At 35.7% G+C, this 27,268-nt stretch overlaps 1 long non-coding RNA gene across 1 annotated transcript; it reads left to right on the top strand.

Annotated features, from left to right (window-relative positions):
* Window positions 1-12,077: 12,077 nt before the first annotated feature.
* On the top strand, window positions 12,078-25,471 carry LOC116668281. The gene is made up of 3 exons (XR_004325397.1): window positions 12,078-12,245; window positions 17,938-17,943; window positions 25,460-25,471. It is a non-coding gene; the product is annotated as an uncharacterized LOC116668281 (long non-coding RNA).
* Window positions 25,472-27,268: the final 1,797 nt, after the last annotated feature.

Raw genomic sequence — 27,268 nt, 5'->3', positions numbered from 1 at the left:
ATAGACTTAAGTATTAACTTCTACATTTGGCTTGCTAGAGCATTTCTAATCCAGCTCAAATCTTCCTTCCCTCCTCTGATCCTTACATAAACTCTATGCTTCTGCCAACCATATCTTTGTATCATCCTCATGACACATTTTGTCCTTTATTTTAAACAGATTATTGCTGATACTTCATTCCTGTATCCACCTTAACTATTTTTCTATCATCAAAAGCTATCAAATTCTTCCTCATGCTTTGACATCTCCAATTACTCAGACAAGAAATAGTTGTACCATAGCCAACCTATATATCCAACTAAAGTTAAACAAAAAACTCTCTCTCTCCTCCTTTATCTAATGACCTACAACCTGTTCTTCTTCCATTTTATTATTTTCTCATACTACTCAGGGTCACTTAGTAATTAAAGCTATTCTATGGAATATACAAGGAGGATTAATCAAAAATGGAAATAATTAGTCTGATTCTTATAATTTAATCCCACTGAGATGGCTATTTTAATTTTTTTGTTTTCTTTTTCCACTGTGGTTTTTGCTGTAGTCTCTTAACTAGCTCCAGCTCACAGTCCTCAATCCAGAGTGGTCTTGCTTTGTTAAAATGGTGCAATTTATAATCTTTCATGAGTCATATAAAACCCTGGCCACAGTTTCAGTCTCACCTTGCACTAATTCTCAGTATTCTTTACTCCTGAACTATGAAACCACTTGTAATTCTGCAAAGATGCTTTACCATTTCTCCTTGATGCCAGGGCATTTGCTATTCAATTCACTTGAATGTCCTCTTATTTTTCTTTTTCTTCTAACTAAGCCTTATAAATTTATTCAAGGTCATCAAAATTTGGAAATCTTGTCTTCAATCTTTGTGAAAATAAGATCTGGTCTTACTTTTCTACTCCTATATACCTATATATTTGCATTAATTATTCTGCATGCAGATAGGCATAAAGTAGCACTATTAGAATTGATGCATTAAACATTTTTCCAAATATACTGTTTTCTTGATCTTAAAAGTAACTCATATTAAATTGTTGCAAATTTCAAAATTATAGGAAGTATGAGCAAGAAAAATATTTTATATCAACAAAATGAAGCAGTAACTGTTTTCATTTTGTTTTATCAACCCTCGGTATTTTTCTATGATAAATGTTGCATGATTATTGTAAAATACCTTAGTTGAAGTCAGTTAGCATTATCTAAGGATGTGTTATGCCCATATTATTGAGTCCAGATTTTCTAGTTTTAAAAAGTTAACAATAATAATGGTAAAATAAATTTTTGCTGAGCATTTCATTTGTATGTGGAACTGTAGGGAAATATTATGTGAATAATCTCACTTAATTCCCACAATAATCCTATGAAGCTGGTACAATTCTTTCACACATTTTTCTGAAGAAGAAATTGGTCTCAGAGAGATTAAATAGCTCATGCAAGTTTATAGACCAGCAAGTGTGGTGTCAGGATTGGATGATTTGTTATTCCAGAGGAGATGTGTCTTTTTAACATGAAGACCACAGAGACGTTTACTTCTTTCTCTCCAATATGCTTTGCAAAGTGCTGATTATCTGCTTTTCTTATCCTGGGAATATGTTTAGTTTGTGTGCTTAGCCCTGCAGCTTTTCCTGACCTGCATGCCCTGTCCTTTTCTTTTTCTCTCTTCTGTCTAGAATCCTCTCTCACACTGCCGCGATGAAAAACACAGTATATTTAAGTCCCTCCAGGGAAAAGAAATACTTGTAGTTTAGGCTTCAAAGGGAAAAACACAAATAAACAGAAAACAAAATAAAGTGAAAGTAATTGCACATTGTGAAGTTATACGACACTCCTTCATAGTTCCTTGGCTGAAGAAATAGTCAAGGACTATTGTTTAATCATGTAATAACCAATTACATCTAAACTTCGCATTATATTATTTTTTAATTTTTTCCTGCCCTAGTAGAAGTTTACCTTTTTGAGTCATTATTGTATATTTAGCATTGAAAAAAAAATGTCAATTATATAGAACATTCAAGAAGTGCTAAGAAAATGAAATAATAAATGAACAAGTGGATAGATCATATTCTGTAAGAAACCACATGCCACAGCTACTGGGAACCATTAGACTTGCATAGTCAAATAGAGGAAGTAAACAGAGGTCTCCCATGTTGTGCAATGTCTTCCAAATTCAAAATTCAGAATAAATATATCTTTTCTCAGTCGGTATTACAGTGGCATCACAGTGGCGTTAGATTATAAGGACTGGACTAATTATTTCCATTCTTGATTAATCCTCCTTGTACATGCCATAGAATAGTTCTAATGACTAAGTGACACTGAGTAGTATGACAAAATCACAAATTGGAAGAAGAACACGTTGTAGGTCATCAGATGAAGGAGAAGAGAGATAGTTTTTTGTTTAAATTTAGTTGCCTCTCTATCAAAAGACTTCAGTAACTAGTTAGTCCACATGTCATGTCCTTGAAAGTAGTAAAGAATTGAGTCCATCTAATCACTAATTCACAAAGACATTACAGGGATCCAGCCTATAAATTAAGTTTGTGTAAAACACATAAAAATCCTTAAAAGGTAGATGTACTTGGCTTACAAAAATGTATGAAATATACTGCTAACCTGCTGGGGTCCACCTCGATGGGTGGTGTTCTCAGTATTACAGGTCCCTACGGGACTTCTTTGAAGCCAGACCTTTCACTCTCAATAGTGATACTTGAGGCTGGATACTAATTTTTCATCGGGGCTGCTTGTTGGGGATGGTTAGCAGCATCTCTAGCCCCTATCCATTAATGCCAGGCCCTTCTCCAGCTTTCACAAACAAAAATGTTTCTAAAGCTTGCCAAATGTCCCTGGAGAGGCAAAACCTCAAGCTGCAGGTCATTAGAATCACGTGAACTACTTATGAAAGCAGACTGCTAAGCCCCATTCCCGGAAGTTCGGATTCAGTAGATCTGGGGTAGAGACCAAATGTCTGCATTTCTAACAGTTTTCCATGAGATCTTTGTGTTGAAGTTTCTGGTCCAGGGACCTCACTTTGAGAGTCACCACTCCAAAGAACAATACAATTATTATTGCAAAATAATTTTTAAGCTGAAATTAAGATTGGGGAATTTTCTGCATTAGCATTTGTTTGTTTTGGTTGGTTTAGTTTTTATAAAACAGAAATGATCATAAAACCAAACCACCATTAGGGGAGGGTATAGCTCAGTGGTAGAGTGCTTGCTTAGCATGCTGGAGGTCCTGGGTTCAATCCCCAGTACCTCCATTAAAAGAAATAGTAATAAAATAAACAAATAAAATTTTAAAGAATCACTATTGAGCAACCTTTAAAATTAAACCACTAATAGTCACATGTGTCATTAGTCCGTACTACCTTTCTTATGTATAGTACTGTGAGGCGAACAGATGTTAGTGAAATTGCACTAAACTGTATGCTCTTCTAAAGCCAAAGGCCCATAAAATTGTGATTCGGCTACAGCCATTCACCAATTTTGTCTTTAGCTCTAAATTCAAACTGAACATAAACAAGTATATGGTGGCTACCAAGTAGACAAAGAGAAATAATACAAATGGTTGCTTCCCCACACAAGCTTACTCTGAGCATATATTAACACACAACTTATATTACCTGAATAACTGAAATCTAATGTCCCCCAAGAATAAGTTACTCTACAATACGTGACAAGTACTAGCAAACATCTGAAGAGTTTAGGCTAATTGGAGGGATGAGGAATGTTTCTAGAAGCTTTCAGTGAGCCACGTAAGTAGTGTGATTCCCCTTCTCCACCTGCCTTTTTAGTCTCAGATTGAAGTTGAGTAATCATTACTACCTTTGTAAGAGGAAAAAAAGTTAGACTAGTTTTATATTTGATCTTCTAGCTAATTATATCTGATAGCAAATATTTACAAAGTTTGACATTATGTTACATGTGGTAGCCTAGAGGTGAGAAATACATATATTTAACCAAATATTTTATTTGTCATCAAAATAATATAATATGGAATGCCAATATCATACAGATGCCAAACATAATATACATATGTAATCATTTCATTTTTCTTTATTAATATTTTCCTTATTCCTTGGAAATCTGATTCAATATGTTTCATGCATAAACATACATACTAATGTTATAGCATTTCAGCAATTGTGTTATTATGCTTTACTGATATAAAAAAGTTTCATGATTGAATAAATTTGGAAAATATTGTGTTAAATACAAAAAAAAAAAAAAATTTCCCTTAAGGCATGACCCACCTGAATGTTAATATACTAAATTGCTTTGTTCACCTTTTATGACCTTTTAGACTATAAAATATTTTCTGAACTTATTTGACCACAGGTATCTTTCTTTAGGACAATCTCTGGGACCAATGGTCTTCAGGATTATCTTGGAGAAAGTTTACTTCATACTTTTTACATCATATCATATTCATAATCATCCTTTTGTCAAGGCAAGAGCTGCTATCTCTACACTAAATATAAGAACACTGAAGCTCAAATTTTCAAATAACTTGTACAAAACCACTAGTGAGGAATTTCTGGCATCAAAACTAGAATTCAAGCTTTTGAGCACTGTTCCCATTTTCCTACTCTGCTCTGTTGGTTGTTGAGTAAGGATTTCAGGCAAGTGGTATTCAGAGACTGCTGTCCCTACACAGTCATGTGACATAGCTAGAGATTGTGTGTTAAACAATAATTGCGTACATCTGATTAAAGTAAAACAATTGTATATTTGGAAGACACACAATCCAGATGGGTAGTAAGGAGGGCTGGTCAGAACATTACTTGATAGCAAGATATACATAAATACATATATTTAACTATTTTTGTATTAAGAGCTGAAAGAAACTGATTCAATTTGACGGATTAATAACTATTGGATAATATACATGTTATGGATCCTAACAACAATAACAATAAAAGATGTTTTTGTCTTAAAGAAATGGTTTTCTTTCCTTTAAATACCAAAAGCTAAACCATCTTCATATTGAAAAGCTATCTGCTTAACTGACATTGCCTTTCTGAGGTGAAAAAGAGTTCGTGATACAAAATAACTAGTAATGGATGAATTGGAGCTCTTTTCCCATTTTATAGTCTAGTCCATTTCACTGTTGTATTTCTAAATATATAGTAAGCACTTTGTGGCCATATACTCTTTCTTTTGTTCATAATTTGTTGAATTAATACTGCATGACTAAGCCAAATGTAGGAAATCAGTGATGGGAGATATAAATGTGGTTGACGAACTGAATTTAACTTTTCTCCACTCCTGGACTCATGGAAAGCATCACTGATAAAACATCTTCTCCGTTCGCTTTCTTCATTCAGTTGGTATTTATTAGTACCAACAATGTGACAGCCAGTAAAGAAAAAGTCTTTCTTCTCATGGTATGCTTTCTTTCTTTGCATATGTTAATAAAATAATAAAACTAACAAATTACACGTGGAAAGGCTTAGCATAGCTAAAACATTGAAAATTCAATGTGACCCAGAGATCGAAAGGTAGAGTGAGGCATGTGACACTTAAGAGGTTGAGGAAAGGCTGAGCTAAGCAAGGTTGTCTGCAAGGATGTTGGTCTTTAATCCTAAGAGCTTGGAGCATCCATGGAAATATTTTATCAAAGCATATGTCATGAGAAGATTTGAAGTTTGAAGACAACTCTTGTTGTAGTGCGAGAGAGGGGTTGGGGGGTGCTAGAGTGGTTATGGGAGACCGATTGGAGGTCCCTCCTCTTGACATTGAGTGGTGACTTCAGGGACTGTGAAAAATGGCACTATCTGAGAAATAAAATTATCGGAAACTGTGTGATAGAATATGCGCACTGAGGGAGAAGGAAGCAAAGGAGGGCACTTTAGTCTTTTATTTATGTCTATACCTATAAAGTATTTTCTTGCCTATAAAATTATTTCAGGGAGGATAAGTAACTTATGTGTTCAAGCAAAACTGTGTTACCATTTTCTGGTAACTAAAGCTCTTAATACTTTTTAATGACAAAAATCTGGATTTTACAAGGTAAAGTGTACTCCAATTAGAGGAGCTACATGTCAAAAGGCAGTCGTGGGGCTGAAATTCTAGTAGTAGAAGCTCCCGGGTTAAAAATACACCACGTTAAGTGATGTCATGCCAAGGACAAACCTACACACAATTTTCAGGAATCTTTTCAGTCTGTTGAGCCTATTCTGACTTCCTATTGGCAGACGTACTCTGCCCCATTAGTGGAAAGGTATTTTCTGAACAAATGAAGGTGAGTTTATAATAACCGGAGTTAAAAGTAATGGAGAGCATTGAATTGATCAGCAGGAAACTTGAGAAAGGTTAAAATAGCCTCCATTTTTATGTCGCTGTACAGTAGTGAGTAATGTTAATTGAATTCCCCTTGTGAGATTCTAAGAGATTTTTCCACAGGATCCTGTGCTGTATGAAAAGGAAACAATGGCTTGTGGTAAAGTTAATTCAAGCTGAGATACATTAACTGCACCACATTATCGGTTGCGAAGAGTGCTATTAACACACATCCCCCACTGTGCATATTTGTGAATTAAGAGGTTTCCTTGTTAATGGAAATGAGACACTTTCCTTGAAAATACCAAGCACTGTGGATGCTGAGGTCATTTTTTATTTAAATTTTTTTTTTTTTACTTATTTCTCCCACACCACCTCCCCTCCCCCTCAACCTTAGTGTTGGTAACCACTAATCTGTTTTCTCTGTATTTATGATGATGTTTGTTTGCTTGTTTTTTTCAATTTATCCTGATAAAAGAGATCATCATGTATTTTCCTCTCTCGGTCTGACTTAGCAGTTGAGATCGTTTTTAAAAAGCACAAAAGAGGAGGACACCTTTATTCCACGTATGACAGAGCTCTTCTCACCTTTGACACAGAACTGTCTTTACTACTAATCTTCTCTTTGGATTGTTTACTCTTTTCGTTTTGTTGTTTGTTTTCCTTATCATTTTTCGGTGGTGATGGTAGAAGATCATTTTGAATAGATTCACACCATGAAAACACCTGCATTCAAGTGTACTAAGGCATTTTGAATGTTCTAAAATAGCAGTTGCTGGTTACAAAACAGAAACATACCAACTACAAAATCAGAAAATTCAAGTTCAGATCCTGGCTTTAGCTCTGCCTATACCTGTGTGCCTGTGATAAGGGGAAAGAGAAGGAAAGCAGTATTTATGAAAAGTTTATAAATACGCCGGGTGGTAGGCTTGGCTTCACTTATGTTCCTTCCCTTAAATTAATTGTGACCTGTATGTTATTTTGCTCCTCTGTTTAGATTGAGGAATCTATGGCTCAGGGAAAGGGAAGTTCCCTAACTGACCTATAAAATATGAGTGTTACAGACATATCCACTTAAAAAGTTAAAGAAAGCAGTAACTATTGGATAACTGCATTTAAAAAAAAAAAAAATCGTTTCCCCTGGTAGCGACCTTATGTGAAAGAAAGATTTCAGTATTTTGTTTGTTTAATTAATCCTCTGCTTAGAAACTCAGGCTTTGCATCAGTGTTATCCTACCAGACATTCCTTACACTTGATCAAACACCAAAAAGTATAGTACTATAGCCCTTAAAAGCAATAATTCAAAACTATGCTCCTGACATTTTCACAGTACATTTGCTTTATTCCAGAAGTGGACCCAGGGTATGAATAGAATTGTAATTCCTCTCCAATTACATGGAAACAAATGACAGTACAATTACATGATTAAAAATGAATTTTATTTATGCTTTTCCAGGCATGAAATCTACATACTTCCTGCCTGGTTTGTAAATAGGCTCTGAAGTACTCTTCCGAATGTATAATAATTTTCATTGGTGAATTTCCTCATAAAATGGTAATTATCTGTGGAAAAAAATTAGCTTCCAGAACTCTAAGCTAGAAATGCTGGAGAAACAGCATGAAAGAAATTGAGAAAGAGTGTTTTCAACTAGCTATGTCAACTACATAGATTTATGAAGCCACTGGTACAACAGGAATATCTATTCAGTTCATTCATCGATTAAAAAAAAAAAGTATGATAAAGTGGATCCTGGTTCACAAATACACCACTGAGAATCCTTTGTATCATTATTAATTCAACATTCAGGACATATTTGAATATAAAGACGGTCTCTTCCGTTATGTGCATTAAAAATTTACTTAAAAGACCTATTTTCTTGTAGGGAAAGAGAATCAACAAAACTTCTCTGGGAGATTTTGTCCCGGAGAAATAATTATAATAATAGTTAATAAAATAAGAAACAATAGTTTGGGATGTAGATAAAGTCATCTAAAGCGAAACTAAAGCAGCATCGGCATTCCACAGCATCCTCCCCCACTCCTTGTGTGTATTATTTGTACAAAGACAGCCAGGTGCCCCACACAACCTGTCTTCTTTTCTTCCTGGACACAGATGTCATCCACATTTTTCAATTTCTCTTGGTTTCAGTTTTGGCCACATTATAATTGATAAAATGTGAGCGGAATAATACGTGAACTTCCACGCTTCGTTCTTAATCACCCGCCACTGCTCAACCCCACCTCCTGCTCCACCTCCTCTTATGTGAACGATCCTGTTGGCTCGTTCTCTTTTTCCCTTTTCACTGGCTGGACATCAAAGTGTGGGCTGGATTAGAAGATGTGTGTGGAAGAAGGCAGAGTCCCTACCACCTGGGTCTTTAAATAATAAAGTGGGTGAGAACCACACATCGGCCAATCTACAATTATCTCGGATTGCCTATGTGAGAAAAACCTTTCTATTACATTTAAGTCATTGTAACTTCGGGGTTCTGATTCCAAGAAGTTAGCCGCTGCTAAGTAGTAATCAGTATATTCACTGTTTCTTGACTGTAATCTAAAGGATGCACATAGAAAACAGTCTAACATTAGAATATCTTAAGAAAACAATGAGTAAATAACTATATGTATATGTGTATGTATGTGTACGTCTGTGTGTTGCCGACAGTTAGGTCCTTGTCTCGTCACACAGTAATTCCGAGACAAGACACAGAGGTTAAAAAAGTAAAGTGCGGATCTATTAGGGATGGATAGGACACTCTTAAGAGGAGAGCAGGCAGGCTCAGGGGAGCAGCTGTGCTGTGTTTCTTTGGGAAGCTGATTACATAAGGTACAAAAATGAGTGGGTGGAATATTTATTAGAGATGCAAGGGCTTGGGGTCGTATTCCCTGATTTTCATCCCAACTCCACCTTCCCAAAGGGAGGAGGGATTTTTGTCCTTATTTAGTCTGGATACAAAGTGTCATGGCATCGGTGCATGACAGGTACTTCTAATCTGCAAGGCTAATTTTATTGTAATGAGGGCAAAATGAGCAAAAGGTTACATTTGGATACTGGAGATTCCTGCCTTTTCTCACCTTTCTTTGTTGGCCTCCAGGTCACCTGTCACCCTCAAATCGGTGATTTCTTACCAGTCCCAAGGTTTCCGCTTTGCTTTGCCTGCCCAAGGACCCCTGTTGTTTACATGATGTATGGTTTCTGGCATTTGGACCCTCCTTTTTTTGCCTGTCATTAGGCCTGTGTCTCCCTTTCTCTGCTCATACCTAATTAGCTGCCTGCTCTAACCTATGCACAATAAATATGTAAATGAAATTTCTGTCAATAGAATTAGAAAATACAGGCATTATCTGGACAGTACATATTTCCTTAAGTTTCTACCAGATAATCAAACCTTAGGGAACTGTCTGAAGGCTAACAGACTGTCCAAAAAGGACAGAAAATGTGGCTGTTCGTTCATTACCGAGTCAGAAGACTAATTGAGAAAGCAATGCCCCGCTCATCCCGTTTGTCCTTATTTACACAAATGGAAGAACAAACGATCTGAAGCAACCCAAACTGAGAGGACTTTGTCCAAAACCTAGATATTTGGATTCCTCTGTGTGAATCAAGAGAAAAATAATTCAGCAAGCAATGTTTCGTGTTTTTTTCTTTCTACTTTAGACCATGCTTTGTCTCTTTCACTGCTTATTAGCACTTCCACCAAAATCGGTTAAGGAAGGGAATCTGAAAATCAGCCCTGACCGGTATTGATCTGCTAAACTGGTGTTAGTCCCATCATCCCTGCTACTTTGCCTGTGTGGCCACTCAATGTCCATCAGTTTTCCACGACACCACTCCAGGGCATGGATTTTAATTTGAAAACCAGAGCAAGCACTGGCAGCAACAGACACTTGACTGCACTGACTGCATGCTCACAACAGAAAGAAGCCTGAAGATGGCATTTTCAAGGCAACGTTCAATCTATCTGTGGCTGTAAAGAAAACATCTCCAGTATGAAGAATCCTGTATTGCAAATAGTTGACAAACATTCATTAACTAAAATCAGTGCTTTCCTTTTCTTCCAAACAACATTGTTTATTTTTAGAAAGTCCTGAAATTTTCCACTGTTTACCAAAATGTATCTTTATCCTTTGTCAAATATACACATTTTGTGAAAGGTGTTGCTTTGGTTATCATTTTAATTGCCATTCTAGGAGATTCAAAGATCTCAGACAAAAGTATTTTTTAAATTCCACCATAACTAAGACTTTTTACAGACTAATATTAGAATATACTGTTTTATGAATCAGAATTTTATACTGTTACTATGTGATCTTTTTGCTATAATTATATTGCTAGCATAATTGTCCCTATGTATCATTTGTTAGTTTAATAGTTCTGTTGAACACCTATTCTATGCAAGATACTGTGCTAGGTGCTGAGGATATAAAGATAACATGACACAAATCGGTTCCTTATTTGAAACAGCAACACAAACGTGAACAAAAGGACTGAGGTATGACAATGTTGCTCATGGGAATGTCTTGCACATGAGAACCAGTCTCAGATTTAAAAAGAGGCTTACTATGCTACAATTTGTGATATGTTCCATTTATATTCTAGAGATCTGCTTAGACACTGTGTGTCTTATTTGACTCAAGACAGGAAATACCAAAGAAGGTGGACGATCATTCATATTAAAACAATAATTTCAAGTGTTTTGTGTAAAACTCTAGTCATTCAGGAAAATTTTTCACTTTAATTTGTTAGACTGCCTAACAAGTTAAAAATTAAGATTTCATTAAATGTCACTTGTTTCTACTATATTTACATACCTGTTTGTTTTATTTGTGATTGATAATCTAAGGCCAAGGCATTCTTTCATTGTCTTGAATAATCAAAGACATATTTGTTTAACACAGATTAAAGATGAGTCTGAAAATTTGTTCTTAGGGTTGTTCTAAGCTTTCTTCAAAGATATTTGCAATATTATTTGTAAGTTAGATATTTGCATTAAAAATGACCAATTATTTATACAAGTTAATATTCTTTTTGTTATTTATATATAACACAAAATATTAAACAAAAAATTAAATATTTAAAAAAATGGAAAACTGTTAAATAACTGAAGTAATATGCTTGATTAAGGGACTAAAAAGTCTACAAGATATAGAGCAGGCATGAATTCCAAAACTGGATTCTGACTCCAGCTCTGTCCCTCACTTTTTAGTCACTTTAGGCAAGTTAATAAGGCATTTTTAAATGTCCACAGTGCAAATGAGGGAGTTTGATTTTATTCTTCAGCTACTTCCAATAACAAAATTCTGTGATTCAAAATATCTTATCTAGGGGGCTCATAGATATTTAGTACCAGTATAAATTTGAGACTGTTTTCAAATCCAGGATAACAGGTTTGGCTTTTCTATTGCAAACACATCTCCAGGGCATGGAATCAAAAATATGACCAGAATTCTACGTCCTTAGAAAGTGAACTGAAGATTCTCATTCTTATTGTATATTGAAGCCTATTTACCTATAAAACTATTTTCAGGATTTCTTCTTTGAAATTCCAGGAAACAAGAAAACTGTCCCTACACTGTGGATCATCCGTTGTCAGAGTTAACTGTGGAATCACATCATTTCTTTGGAAGCCACCTAAAGTCTTTTGGTAATAGTGTCCTGGAGACAGCCCCATGGTTATATTTGGGTTTGGGAATGAAACTAGAGTTATTTGACTTCCTTACTGAAGAAACATGAGTATTGAAAAGATTTGGAGTAAGAAAGAGCTAAGTTCAAATACAATTTTTGCTGCTTATTAGCTACCTACTTACATGATCTGAGGTCTGATGATTGGAAATGAGTTTCATGTGGTAACTGTAAGAATTAATACGGCAAAATATACAAAGTGTTTTTAGGTAAATGTAAAGGTTAGCACCCTCATCCTTACTGTTTATTCACCTTCTTTCATTTCTCTTGCTTTCTCACTCTGCCTGTTTTCAGGAATATAACTTCTAAATGTTACTGGATGTTAGAGATTAGAGTTATGATCATCCAAGCTCTCACGACTCCTACTTTCTGAATTTTATGTCTAAAGAAGCTTACAGCCTAAGGACAACTGCCAATTGATGAAAAATACTCTAATTCATTAAAAATGGGGTAAGTTTTAATACCCCATAATGTGAAGATAGATTAATTAATATATTGTAGCCTCCTGACTAGTCCAGGAAGGCTAAATAAGCTTTCTGTTTAATCTTATCAATATGTGACTGCCAGAAACATCTAACTTTCTACCTCTTCACAAATATGTGGTGGGGGTAGAAGAGGCTGCAAAGGACATAGAAAGGATCAGATGGTTTTTGTCTTAGTTGTTCAACCTACTGAGGAAACATATCCAAGGACTGTTCTATTCTCTGCCCCTTTACATTAACAACATGGTCCTTGGATGGGAGTGGTGGAGAAAAAGAACTGTTTCTCTATCCTTTCCAAAGCAACAATTTAGGGAAAGGGAAAAATGATCCACTTCCTATGTATATCTGTTCAGCTTGTGAAGTTGTCTAACACTGATAATGGTACCCTGTGTTCTAGGAGTCAAGGAAGTATAAGTACATTTCTGTTATAGCCAACTTTTATTGCAAAGAGATTCTGCAAGAGAATCTGATAATAGAAATTCAATTACTGTAGTGTGAGAAGCTACAGTGAAATAGGGCTGGTTTGTTAAATTTTGTAATGCATAATCAATTGGAAAGAAGCATCATCAACCCCTTTGGGGAAGGGAAAAAAGCCACTATCCCAACCGTACTGCAGCTGACTCCCGCAAGGATGGTCACATGTCACATTGATTTTTTTTTCATTGTAATAGTCACGTCTCTTGTTTATGAAGTTAAGCAATTAATAATTTGTATATAGGACTTTAGTGCATTTTCTATAGAATTCACTGAAAAATAGTTAAAGAGCAAAAACTGTTTGGTTTAGATTTTAATAATTTTGACTTCTTGTTAATACAGAAGTGAATCAGAGAACGATACATGGGCCTGAGCCATCTACTGTATGTACTATGTAACACTGCTGTGGCCAGATTAATAGAGAGAGGTTCTCAATGAGTTTACCAATGGTTCATAGAAATAGCTTTGACATTCTGAACATTTTTTTAGCTCCTATTTTTTTATGCAATGAGATAAAATTATTTAGTAATTAAGAGTTGGGCTTGAAAACAATATCAAGAGTCCCCAAATTTTACAAGACATTGACTCCCTGACAATGAACAAGTTACTTCACATGCCATTGCTTCATGCTTCTCACCTTAAAATGGGATGATAAGAATATAAATGGGATAGTCTTGTGAAGATTAAATGAATTAATATAGGTAAGTGCTGGGAATAATGCCTCGGAACATAGTATATACTGTATATTATAGTAATTTTATTATTAACCAAATTGCTTTGAAATTTACTCCTAATGACTTGCACTGATACATATTTTTCCCCTAGCAGACAATAAGTGTTAAGAGATCAAAGGTTTGTCCACAGTGCTGTATTATCAGAGTGCAGAAGTGCCTGACCCTGACACATGTTTTAAAAATATGCTAATAAGATAAATGAATAAGTGAGTTCAATCTTTAAAACTGCCTTAAAAGAATGGGGGAAATTATTGCTTCTATACTAATTTAGCAATTAGAATACAGTTGTTTATTACTGAATTACTACAGGCCAGTCCTTGACTTGATTGTTTAATAGAAACCCCACAGGGGTCTTAGAGGTGGTTAGCACTATAAGCCCCACTTTGGATACGAGGAACCTGACATTCAAAAAATGAAGCCTAAGCTGTTCAAGATCATTTGCTAAATGCTGGGGCCAGGATTTGTGTCCAAGTATAACTTACCGACAAAATGTGACTTGTTCTTATTGACAAAGAATATGTTCATTTTTAGATTTCTATAGATTTTTATGCTATAAAATATAATAATTTAGCTGGTATTAGAAATTGTCATTTCAAAATATAAAGTCTACAATTTTTTCCGGAGATGAATCTTTCAGTTATATCTCGACACACACAGCAAAGAAGACTCAAGATGGCATTAAAGGGACAAGCGACTCCTTAAACTTGAAGGAGTTTCATCGATTTTCATCCTGGCTGAAGGCCATTTTGAAATAAGTTGGCATGTCGCTCATAAAACATACAACAAAAAAACAACCAACCAATCAGAAGGACAAGTTGAAATTATCCAGCAGTCAGAACTTCTGAGGGAAAATACAGCCTGCCGTCAAATATTAGGTAGAAAGGTGGTAGGGCATAGCTCAGTGGTAGAGCACATGCTTAGCATGCACAAGGTCCTGGGTTCAATCCTCAGTATCTCCATTAAAAAAAAAATTAAAATTAATAAATAAATAAACATAATTACCTCCCCCCAAAAAAGTTTAAAATTTTTTAAAAAATATATAAGGTAGGAATGAATTATTTTGCGTATGATGAGGAAATAAATCAAATATCTACTTACAGATATAATTGATGTTTATGTATCAAATAGATAAATTTTTCTGATTATTTTCAAGAATGTAAATTTAAACCAAAATAAAATATGTGAAATTCTGGAGCTTAATTTATAATAATATGTTTATCAAAAGTTTGTATTTACTTTATCCCAAAGAGAAATGCTTTGTAGAATGATAAAAAGGAGACAATCACCTTGAAGAGTTAAAAACTGAATGAAAAACAGTCATGGTCAGATATGCCAGCCTAACTGGATTACTGCCTAATGTACTGACTCAAATCCCTTTATGTGGAACTTTAACAAACATTATTTTTAAAAGAAACTTTAGAAATCATGTAGTAGAAGGGTCTTAAACATTTCTAAATCAATTAAAATATGACAAAAAAATAAAAGCAAATATTCTATAGAGTCATAAAGATTTATGAAAAAATAAAAGAAAAATGGTGAGAGCAAAATATGTTCATTCAAGGTCTAGAAAGTATTTATGAACTACCATGTGCCAGACAATGTGCTAGGGTAAGACTGACAATTCCTCTCTTTTTAGAGTTTATAATCTAGCCAAGATTGTATGATTTTGTCAATGATTCAAGGTAAGGGGGAGAAGTCACAGCACAGTGAGAACTAGTAAGGCAGGTCTAATAGTAGGACACAAAGTTCAGAAACTTAGGTGTGGGTTCATCACCAGTTGTGGGTTCTGGCTGGCAGAAGTCCCACCGAGTCACAATGAACTACTCGAGACTCTGGAAAAAGTCAAGAGAGCGAGAGGGAGTTGGGAGCCAACTCCACGAACCTCTCAAATGCTCCCATATTTATTGTGTACAATCAAAGGAGAAATCATTGACAATTGTGTGATGGAATGCAGGAATTTAGGGAAAGACAGGGTGGGATCGAGACTGTAGAGTCTGGTTCAAGGTCAGAAGACCCTTTATCTTTTGGTAGATCATGTTCGTGTTGGCATCAGCGAGCCTTACAGCTTATCAGGGCAGAAGTCTGAGAAGCTGCTTAACCTTTTTTTTGGACTCAGGCGGCTGTGCCTGTCTTAGGTCGCCCCCCTCTGGGGGTCTTACCTATCATTGGCTAACCAGCCTTCTCACCTCTGAGTCTGCAGCTTCTTATAACTTGTTTACCATTCCGGCCCAACACTCGTTCCTTTGGGGGCCTACAGTTTACCTTTAGGGAAGTCATGGGAAGAGGGGAGCAAGATACATTCTTATAGATATGCTAAAGCAGACCACCAGCCCAGCCAGTTCCTTGCTTTGGGGATAGAAGACTGTCTAACAGTAGGCACGCCCAGCGTTTATAGCCGAGGGCCTGGGTCGTTAATTTGCAAGGAGCAGAGTGCTATCTAAAACCTCAACTATGCAAGCAAGGCAGTTACTAAGCACATTTGCTCTTCTTTAAGGAGACAAGCGGCTGGGGTCTGTTACAATTTGTTAACCCAATCATGGGTTCCTACATTTAGGACGGAATTTTGGTTATCTTTTATTTATTTGCTTTGTATATTTCTTTATTTTCTGTAGGATTATGTGTACCCATTCAAAGGTATGAGGCAAATTGGGGATAAAGAAGGGGCTAATTCTTAAGGTGTATACGACTTATGTATACAAACTTTAAATGTCAATAAGCCAACAATTTAACAAAAAGCACTGAAAATATAACACCATTCATGAAATCATCACAGTGGATTATGGCAAATCTCTGAGCAGCACAGTTGCAAAAATTATTGTAGGCACAAAACACCCCCAAATCTTATTTGATGTAAATATTGATAGAATGCAATTATTTCTATAATTTTCATTTAAAATAAAATGATGACACTAAATTCTAAAAATTAAACTAGTGGTATCTAGAAATATGAGGAATAAAAGATCCCTCCCTTCACATACTCATATTTCAATTAGAGAACCAAAATTACATAGATTCACAGATTAGATAGATAGATAGATAATAAAGAGATAAAGACAAACAAGATATGGTACAATTATGTACACATGGACTCAGAAAGAAAGACGTTTTTAACTGTGCCTGGAGAGGACAGGGAAGACGTCTTAAAGAGTTCCCATCTTTTTGAATGTCAAAGGAAAGGAAAGTTTTCAGACAAGTGGTACAAGAATGGTGGACTTTCTTGCAGTAGAAACAAGTATTTTAAAATGTGTGCCAAGTTCAGGGATTATAAATGGGCTCAGAGACGCAAGATCCCCAGAACATATGGGAAACTGATAGTAACTGAAGTTAGAAAATTGGAATTATCAGGTCTTAGCCTTGTTCTTACATTTAAGGAGTTTGGGTGACTGGAAACACTTGACTGATTGAGACTGGTTTTCAGAAAGATCACTCTAGCACCATTGTGGAGAGTGGCATGCAAAGGAGAAGAAACTAGAACCGGATAACCCATTAACAAGACTATTACAAATGGTTTGAGAGAAAAATCAGGGAGGCATGAAATAAGGCAGTCAGTGGAGAATAAGTGAAGCAGATAGATTAACATGATTTTAAGAAGTTGGACATGAAAGTACCTTTTTGTCCAATTAGATATGGGGACTAAATGAAAAGGAAGAATCTACACAAGTGATTCTAAAATCCTCCCCTTCTTCATTAAACACACACATGTTAGCACACACAAATGTTACATATAATTACAGGTAGTTTTCTCAGATACCTTGAAATTCAAGCTCAGAGTATCAATCAGAGTTCAACCAGAGAGGTAAAATCAGTAGGAGTTTATCTCTATCTCTATCATCATCTGTCTATATTTTCTATCCCTGTATCTGTGTCTACATCTGTATCTTTGTCTATCTATTGCAAGGAATTAACTTACACAATTCTCTATGGCAGGCTGTCAAGAAGGATTAACTGAAACTCTCAAGCATGGCTGAAGCTGCAGATTATCTAGGATAATCTCTCTTCCTTGAAGACATCTGATTATTGATTTTAATCACATCTACAAGATATCTTTATAGTAATACTAGATTAAGGGTGGGTTAGATAACTGGCAACTTAGCCTACTGAAGTTGTCAAAAAGACCATTACACTCATATATAGATCTTGCCTTAAAAAAAAAAATTCTGTCTGGCTTACTTCACTTAGAATGACATTCTACAGGCTCATCCACGTTGCTGCAAATGGCATTATTTTATTATTTTTTATGGCTGAGTAGTATTCCATTGTATAAATATACCACAGCTTCTTTATCCAGTCATCTGTCATTCTAAGTGAAGTAAGCCAGAAAGAGAAAGAAAAAATACAAGATCATTTATACATGGAATCTAAGAAGAAAAAAAAAGAGAGAGAGACAAACGAACTTATTTACAAAACAGAAACAGACTCACAAAAACGTATTATTACCAGGGGGGTTGGGAGATGGGAAGGGATAAATTGGGAGTTCAAGATTTGCAGATACTAATATATATAAAGTAGATAAACAACAAGTTTATACTTTATAGCACAGGGAACCATATCCAATTTCTTGTAACATATGGTGAAGAAGAATATGAGAACAAATATACGTATATTCGTATGTGACTAAAGTATTGTGCTGTACACCAGAAATTGACACATTGTAAACTAACTGTACTTCGATAAAAATATATATTAAAAAGTTAAAAAATAAAATTAACTTAAAAAAAACCTCAGCTCTCAAATGATTCCTAGATTTCTTGCTTAGAAAATTGGGATAATCACTCCATAATTAATCAAAATCGGAGAGAGAAAAAAGAAAATATTAGTAGATTTTGAGGGGAGATAAAGTGGTGTCAGTTGAATTGTTGATTTTGAAGTTACTATGGGGGGTTTAATATTAAAATATATTTACTATTTTAAATGAATGTAAAAATGCTTTTATGACATACTAATACATGAGAAAGAATTTAGCATGCTTTCCTTAAAATATTGTTACATGGTAGAGTATAGACGGGTGACAATGGGAAAGTTGGGTGTTAGTACTTGATATTTCACTAAAAAACCAGTGTTCAGGAAAGATACATAACCTCTCTGGATTTCACCATCTTTATCTGCGAAATAAGGGAGGACAGGCTAGATTGCTATGTCTTCTATTGTAGTACTAGATAATGAAATTAATGCACTGATTGCATTAAAATCCATCCTAATGTAATGATGATCAAAATAATTATCTTCAGATTCGGACTTTGGTTTGTTTTTAAGCAATTCTTCATAAATAGCCTACAGTCAGCAGTAGATAAACTATGTATAAAAACATAACAGGGTGGCTATGAGAGAGGGAGAGAGGGATGGGGTTAGAGTGCTTTCTCTGGTTACATCTAATTATTTGAACAGCTATCTTTTCTTTTTAAATTCTACATTGATTGCACAAAAAGGGCATTTAATAGTCAAAGTTTTGAAGCCATGTGCTTCCAGGCACTCTCTGTTGATCTCACATACTTCCTTTTTTTTCCAAATTGGATTTAAACCTCAAAAAAAAAAAAAAAAGGAAGAGGAAGATTAAAGAAAAAAAAAAAAAAGATGGGTCTGAGAAGAAAGGGGCGAATGAGAGAACAAGGACAAAGAAAATATGAAGGTGAGGCAAAATCAACGTTAGTTAGTGGGCTGGTTTTGACATGCAAAAATAAATCACCCTGATAATAAACGATTACATCTTATTTAAAGCTCCCCTGTGTACAATGTTTTAGACCAATGGATCATTGTTGGTCTAAATGTATTTTGGGTCTGAGCTGCTGAATTTATACTCTGTTCTGCAATCCTACCCCCAAAAAGGTGGTATGGTACAAATTCTGGTTTGTGTTTGTTCCTGAAATATATTGCTCTTAATTCCATGGGTCCTAAGGATTGATAATTGCCAACTCACCCGTTACGATCTTTCCTGGTTAGAAATGTTGTAAGAGGTAGACAGGACATTTGAAGGAAGAAAGCTAAGGGCTATTACTGAGCAAGTGTATTTTCTTTTTCTCTTTTTCTAAACAGTTTTCACTGTGATTCTTCATCGCATCCCAGAGATACAGACATTTATAGTGAGATTTAATAAGTAAAAAGAAAGTTCTCATCTTAGGTTAAATAATACAGTTGAGCTAAATACTCTATATTAGGCTTTGCTCAAAAATGGATAAATTCATTAGATTTAATTATTTTCAAAGTATATATTAATGATGTTTATTGAACTGTTCTTTTCCAAGTGGCCCAAGTCACTCCCTCCTGTTATGTTTGACAATAACCAAAATGCTTTTAGCAAAAAAAATTTTACATTAACTGATCCTTTACAGATCTCTTGCTTTTCACAGTCAAGTAGTGATACACCAAATGGCAGTGAGTTATTAAAAATATATATTTTTTGAATTTTATTAAGATATTTTCTTGTTCATATTTGCTTTTCTTCTAGGCTTATTTTTTCAGAATTTAAAAATATAGCCTATGAATTGGCAAAATTTTTCCTCTATCAACTTCAGTTTCTTTGTCTAAAAAGGGAATGAAATTTTTGCCAAGTCCAAACTCTTCTGCTTGCTGCCCGACAGGCCAATAAATCGGGAGAGGAGGTGTTGGGGCAAGGAATAGCAGCTTTATTCATAAAGCCAGCAGACCAAAAGGATGGCAGATTAAGGTCTTGAAGAACCATTCTGCTCTAGTCAGAATACAGGCTCCTTTTATACAAAAAAACAAGGGAGGGGGTGTGGTTGATTGTTGCAATCTTCTTGCTGCAGGCGTTCTTTGTTCTTACAGCCTTCCCCGTGGGCCAGGTTATGATGTCCATGTAAACCTCCAACAAAACAAAGGTTACTCTCTACTACAGAAGATTAGAATGGCCCAAAATGATGCACATTGTAAAAATAATGTTGATTTCCCTATAGAAACCTGTTTTCATATATCACCACCATTTCTTTAAATCCTGTGGGCATTAATTTAAAACCTTTAAAGTAATGAAGCCCCTTGGTTCTCCATCTCCCATCTGCTCTAAGCTGTCAGTCAGAAATTGTAAACAGAATCGGTGATGATATTATCAAAGATTTTATTTGCTCATAGGGACAGATAATTCCTCTGCGATCATCTTTTTTGGAGGCTATTCAAAGCTTAAGTGTTTAATCGCATTGGCACCTTAATCATATGTAAGGGATTTTAAGATTTAAGTAACTAAACTTATCATAGAGATGAACTTGAAAGCTGATTCAGTCTCTGAAATATTAAACAGATCACATCTACTCATTTTACCACTTTCCATGCTCACACCATAATTAATAATTTTCATATAGTTATTATTTATCTGATTCTTTGTACAAGTAAACCTTTAGTCAAATTATAAAAACATAAAACAACATAAACTAGAAAACCTGTCATTTAAAATGATACCAACACAATCACATCAGTACAGGACACAGGTAGCCCCAAAACCACCATAGAAAGTGATTGAAACACAGGTTAGAAAAGGCAACCTTTACATCAAGGAGCAGAAAGTTGCAGTGGAGACGTGCACATATTGAAAATCTCTCTGCTACCAACAAGTCAAGATGCCTAAAAATTTTCCCTAAATTTATTCCTTTTATTGGACATTACATCATCCATAGTCCATGAGTACTTGTGTAGACACAAACCAAGAGAAATGTCTGCAAATGCAAAACTACTTCTTTTAGAAACTGGATTTCTAAACGGTGGAGTGGGCTGTGCTACTAGGAATGCTTAAAGCTTCTTTTAACCTCTTTTTCTTTTCCTTTCTTTCTTCCTTTCTTCCTTTCTTTCTTTCTTTCTTTCTTTCTTTCTTTCTTTCTTTCTTTCTTTCTTTCTTTCTTTCTTTCTTTCTTTCTTTCTTCTTTCAACTGGAGAGCCAATATTTGGGTTAGAGGCCATGTGGAGTCTATTTGGCTACAGAAGGTAACAATATAATTAGCTACAAATTTCCACATTATAAAATAAAGTGAAATAACTGGCTGATAGATGTCATCATAAGGGGTGAATCATGCTAGCTGGGTTGGTATTTTGGGGAGGGTGCTGGTGCAGAGGGCAGCATGTCCTCAAATACTTGAATTCCAGAAAATACAAAAATGAAACTGTGGCATATGAACATTTATTGAGAATATACCTATATATCTCCTCTTTCTTTTTTTCTTTATCTGTCTACCATCTATCTATCTGTTCTTCATTCTGTCTATCTCTTATCTATTTAAAAAGAGTTTAGAGGTGATTTTCAAGATTATGCCTGCACTGTGTAACTCTCACGAAGTTACGTCAATATGGATTGGCTGTATTTTTTACATGATCTTTTCAGCCAATGGATACACAAGTATTCAGTGATCACAAGTTCTAAGCCCAGAGACCAGAAGCCTCTGTAAATTCTTTAAGTCAGGGCTTCTCAGCATTGTTTACATTGTGCCATATATAGAAAATAATAAAATTTACTTGTCACAATGGGGTAGACTGGATTTGGGAACTTTTATTTATAAGAGGCTTGTTGAAAAGACTCATTTCATTTTCTAAGAAAACAAATCCAGTTTTGAGAAATATAACAATATTTGCTATAAATTTTAAAATAAAATACTCAAAATTTTAATGAGAAAAAATGTGCTTACATCAGTGAGTATGACTTTTTTTTTATCATTGAAGGAGTTATTCAGAATACCTGATTAAGATTTTTAATACTGATATCTTGAAAAATTTCACAGACATTGTTAACAACAAAAAAAGGAAAAATCAAACATAGAAAACCAAAAAAATGGATTAAAAAAGCAATTCTAATTTTCAAACAGATCTTTGAAATCATTTCAAAGTTTATACTTTTGAATTTTTATTTAAATAATCTAATAATAATTCCTTTGCTTTCATTGACAGATGTAATGTTAAAATTTAGAAGAATTAGATTAGAAGAATAGATGGAAAACGAATCAGCATTTCAAAGGAATGGTGAAACTCTAAGTCCAGAGGAAGCATTGTTAAGCAGTCACGAGGACTCTGGCTTGGATGCCCCTAGAGACAAAGAGACAGAAGCATCTAATAAATGTGAATTCAGCCATTCAGGTGGACTGGCTGGAGCTCTGTCTGACTGGTTGGTCTTCATGCTGCACAGCATGCCTCTCCAGCACCTGGACCAAGGAACTGTCCAGAAGCTCCACGGGGACCTTGTCCACTGGTGGACAGAGGCACAAAACGAGGCTGGCTTCTGAAGCAGACAGAGCCCCTATTGGGGAATGCTCAGTGCACCACAGTGGAATCGATGTTGCTCATCATTCTCCCTGCCTGCCTGCTGGGACTGCTGGGAGTGTCCTCAGACCCCTATCAGCTAGGGCCACACTGAGGAGCACCCAAGGAAGTCAGTCTCTGGGGTTACACTTGTAATCTACTCAGGATAAATTTGAAGGCAGTTTTTCACAGAAGAGGAAGCCCTGTCTTATCAATAAGCCCCCCTGGGAAAATGTACTCTGGATGAAAATCAACCAGAACATCGTTACCGTAAGTTATTATTTTTAAATGCCAGGTGTGAGACATCTCTGAAAGAGCATGCTATCTAGGAGAAAGCGAGTGCAAATTTTTCATTTGGTTGGGGAGCCAGGGAATGTTCAGTCAAATCCCAGCTGATTTCAGAAACTGTTCAATCAAATATAGATCCTGGAAAAAGGAGGAATTTTTTTTTATAGATTAGCAGCCAGAATTTTGGCAATGTGGCTTTTATCAAGTGGTGTTGGGAGGAAAATTTAGGGGGTAAATTCACGTGTAAGAAGGGATGTAGAGAAACAGGTGTGTGAGAAGAGTGAGGGTCACAGTGGAAAATTGTCAGTCCTTCCAGGTTTCATACAATTTCACTATAAAGGTCTGAAATCTACATCCCAAGCCTTCCCTTTTCTAGCTCCCCTAAATTTGCAATTCCAGGTATCAGTTTTGGTGTACCATAACCTGGCGAAAGGGGAGAAATGAGGAATAAAGCAGGGAGAAAAACTGAAAGAAAAAAATTGTTTTTGAAAGTAAGGCACACTGTTTTATATTCATTTTATCAATTATTTCTATATAATTTTTAAAAAAATGTTCTGTTTAGCATTTTATTCTTCCTCCTTCCCAAACATAGCCTAAATGTTATCTAAGAATTGCCGAAATAAAATTTGAATGAAATAGCATTAGTACTAGCAAAAATGATTCAGGTTTTTGAGTTAGCTAAGTCCAGTTTGAATTCTCTCTCTATCCCTTTTTAAAATTTATTGCTGGGTACATTAAGACTCACGGTTCTCATTTTGAAAATTGTGCTTGTGGGCCATCACTCTGTCCTAAAATACACAAGCATGGTGCTATTTCGTAATAGGCATCCCCAAATACAGGTTTCTACTCCTTTTTTCTCTTCCCCTCTCCTCTAATTCTTTTGCTTGGGTAAAATCTTAACCAGATACAAAGAAAAATACTAATTACGGATAATGCAAAAAAAAAAGTGCAATACACTTGTCTTCAAAACATACTCATAACTTTACCTTTAAACTCTTCATTTGTCTTATCCTTGAACCTTTAGTAATATTCTGTAGTGGTTTTTTTTTTTTTATTCTGAATGGGTAAGATTTAATTTTAATAGAAAAATAAGCTGCTTATAAGAATTATTTGAGAAGAGGGGATCCATTCATCTACTCAACATTTACATATTAATCATCTAATACATTCTAGGCAATGTCTTAGTAGTTAGGATTAATCAGTGAACGTAACCCTGAATTTATGAAGCTTACTTTCTAGAAGGAGAGACAGAACGTAAGCATGTAAGTGTACAACATAAGCATGTAAGCATATAACAGAATGATATATAGTGATAAGTGGAAGGAAGTGAGTAAGTGCAAACTGCAGAGGGACAGATTTGGAGAGGCCAGGGACTATTATTTTTAGAGAAAGTAGGTTGGAAAGAGGTCTTTCCATGGTATTTGAGTCTAAACATGATGAAGTAAGGAGTGAAACGAGCAGGTGAATTAAAGGCAGATGGGAGGCAACAGTGAATGAAAAACATTTTTTTTCCTCTACCCATCTAAGATTCCTTGCCTGGGGCCTGTGAATCAAACTGTTAAGAGAGAGATTAACAAGAGTTTAAAAGAAACCCACAGTGTTAATTACACACCTATGCAAAGAGAAGGGGCTCAAGGCAATGGTTAAATAATTAAGGTTGCATATACCATCCTAGGCTAAACAAAGGGGAAGAGGTTGTGGGATTCCGGGAAGGGGAGGCAAGTTATGGGAAGGTGACTAAGACAAATAAGGTGAACAAGAGTTGTTTAGTAAAGTCTGTTCTGCAGATTTAAGTCAATGCCTTATCATTAATAAGAGTTGCTGAGCTTTCCTGATATGTAGCAGGACACTGTGGGGTCCTCCTTGGTACAAATCTTTCCATGTTTCCCATTTCTTGTAAGTAGGAAATAGGCTTCATTCAGCTTCCTCAACCTTCCCTGAGTTCCAAAGGGCAGATTCAAACAGTTGCAAATCAGGGAAGGGAGGCAATGCAGAAACAAGAGAGGAACAGTCAAGAAACAATAGTGCAGCCCTGGGGCAGGGTCCTGGTTAGCAAGGCTGTTGCCTCCAGGATCATACCCCTCCCTCAAATAGAAACAAATTACTCTAAGTCTCAGGAGGCAAAGAGGAGAAATACGAACTAGTTGGGACCTGTAGAGCCAAGGATTTGACTTCCATTGGACCTTGGGCGTCCTTGTACGGTCACTGTGATGCGCTGGCATGCTAAGCAACGTACCCTCCGGCACCTTGACCTTTGATGATTGCCATGGCAACAACCAGAAAAGCCCACATGCAAGGATGGAAAAGAAAAATGATTAGCTCCAGCACACCCGGAACAAGGACATGATGGCAGAAGCCTCCCGTAAAAGTCCAGGTGGCCCAAAGCCACTGCTGGAGCTGTTTCTACTGGGCCATCTTGGCTGACGGCTCCCTGCTCCAGTGCCTTCTCCTCGCTCGAACGCCTTTCTTTCCTCTTCTGCACTCGAGCACCTTCCTTCCTTTTCCTCTTTTGAGAAATAAAGCAGCTTTCACTTTGTCCCTCTGCCTCAGCTGTAACTTCTTTCCAGCCATCAGGCAAGAACCCATCTTTTGTGGGATCCCCATTCAAGGGGGAGTCTTCCATCCACTAATATTTCTCTTCTTGGTATGTGAGAGGGAGACACCTTTACAAATAGAAATTTTCTTTATAAATGTAAATTACCTTTAAACAAAGAAAATGTGTGCCCTATATTCAGAGATTTTTTTGGTCTGCTGGCTCTAAATGGCTTCCAGCTCAAAATAACTTGTACGCCGAAAAGGTGTGTTTTGAGGTGACATATTCTGGTACCCTTCATTGTAATATCACATTGCAAAAAGTCTCATCCAAGATTTGTTTGTATTTTGGTGGATACACACTATCTGGAGAATTCAGTATCATAGATCCTAACCAACATCCAAATAGATTAAATTCTATTATTTTCAAATGGGAATTCTCCCAAATTATAAGCCAACCTTATGAATCTTACCTTCTTAAGGCTTAATGTATAGGAAATCAGCCTGAATAAATAAACAAAAATCTAAAATGGTTGCTGAGATACCAGATATTCTGAGAATGACTGAAAAAAAAAGGACAAAAGATTAGTCAGGAAAGTGAGAAAATGCCTTGCTATGAGATAATATGACAGATTTGAAGATGGAGTAGCAGAGCATTTTTCTTATTTCTCACCTTATCTATCCAATCAGCTAGCACTAAGATGCCCTGAATATGGGAAAGCATCAATTCCACCCAGATCTCCTTCCATTGTGTGGCTCAGCAGGTGTCTCTTTTAAGGTAAAATGTTCATAGTTGTCATTAAGAATAGTGGAGATCTGTGACCAGGATGAGTGCCTCCTTTGTTCCCTCTGGAACTTTCTCTGACAGCTTTTCAATTCTCACTCGTAAAATTGAATCTATCTTTCCCAACTGTTCATCATTGGGTAATTGCATTCCTATTTGGGTAATTATCTCCTTAATGAGAAAATTACAGTTCTTCTTGATTTCTGCCATATTTCTGAGAACCAATTTATTTAGTTCAGTAATAGTAAAGGTCAGCTACCTAGAAATATTTACCCTTTTAAAATCGTAGATCAGTTTCAAACTAATTCACTTGATTCTTAACTAACCTCAATCTTCTCCTTCCAGGAAGGAGGAGATTATTCCTTGATGCAATTATTCCTGATCAAATGCTTATTGGCTTTATTTTTAAATTCAAGGGAAATGTTATTCTTTGAACAGGCATCAAGCAAAATATAACTTATTTCCTTTGGTTCTAGGTTTTAAAACAATAGTTTCTACTTTGACACAGAAATTAAGTGTTTCTACTTAGTACCTTGGTAAGTTTGGAGCTAGAAATTAGATGTAAAGCTGTTGTGTTCTGGTGTTGTTTTACTTGTAATCGAGGTCAAGGACCTAATCATTTTTCAAACAGGTGAGTTATGAGGAACAAAGAGCAGAATCTTATGTGCTCTCAGACTTTCAGAAATTTTTATGTAATTCTTCACCACATGAAATGTATTTATACTAATAGTAAAACTGTTTACTATATAGTATGGTAATAAATTTCTAATAATGGCGGTGTGTGCCTCTG

Source organism: Camelus ferus, chromosome 2 (genome assembly GCF_009834535.1).
Source record: "Camelus ferus isolate YT-003-E chromosome 2, BCGSAC_Cfer_1.0, whole genome shotgun sequence".
In the NCBI taxonomy this organism is placed as follows: domain Eukaryota; kingdom Metazoa; phylum Chordata; class Mammalia; order Artiodactyla; family Camelidae; genus Camelus; species Camelus ferus.
The sequence above is the reverse complement of the archived record's forward strand: the minus strand, read 5'-3'. Positions and strand labels throughout refer to the sequence as shown.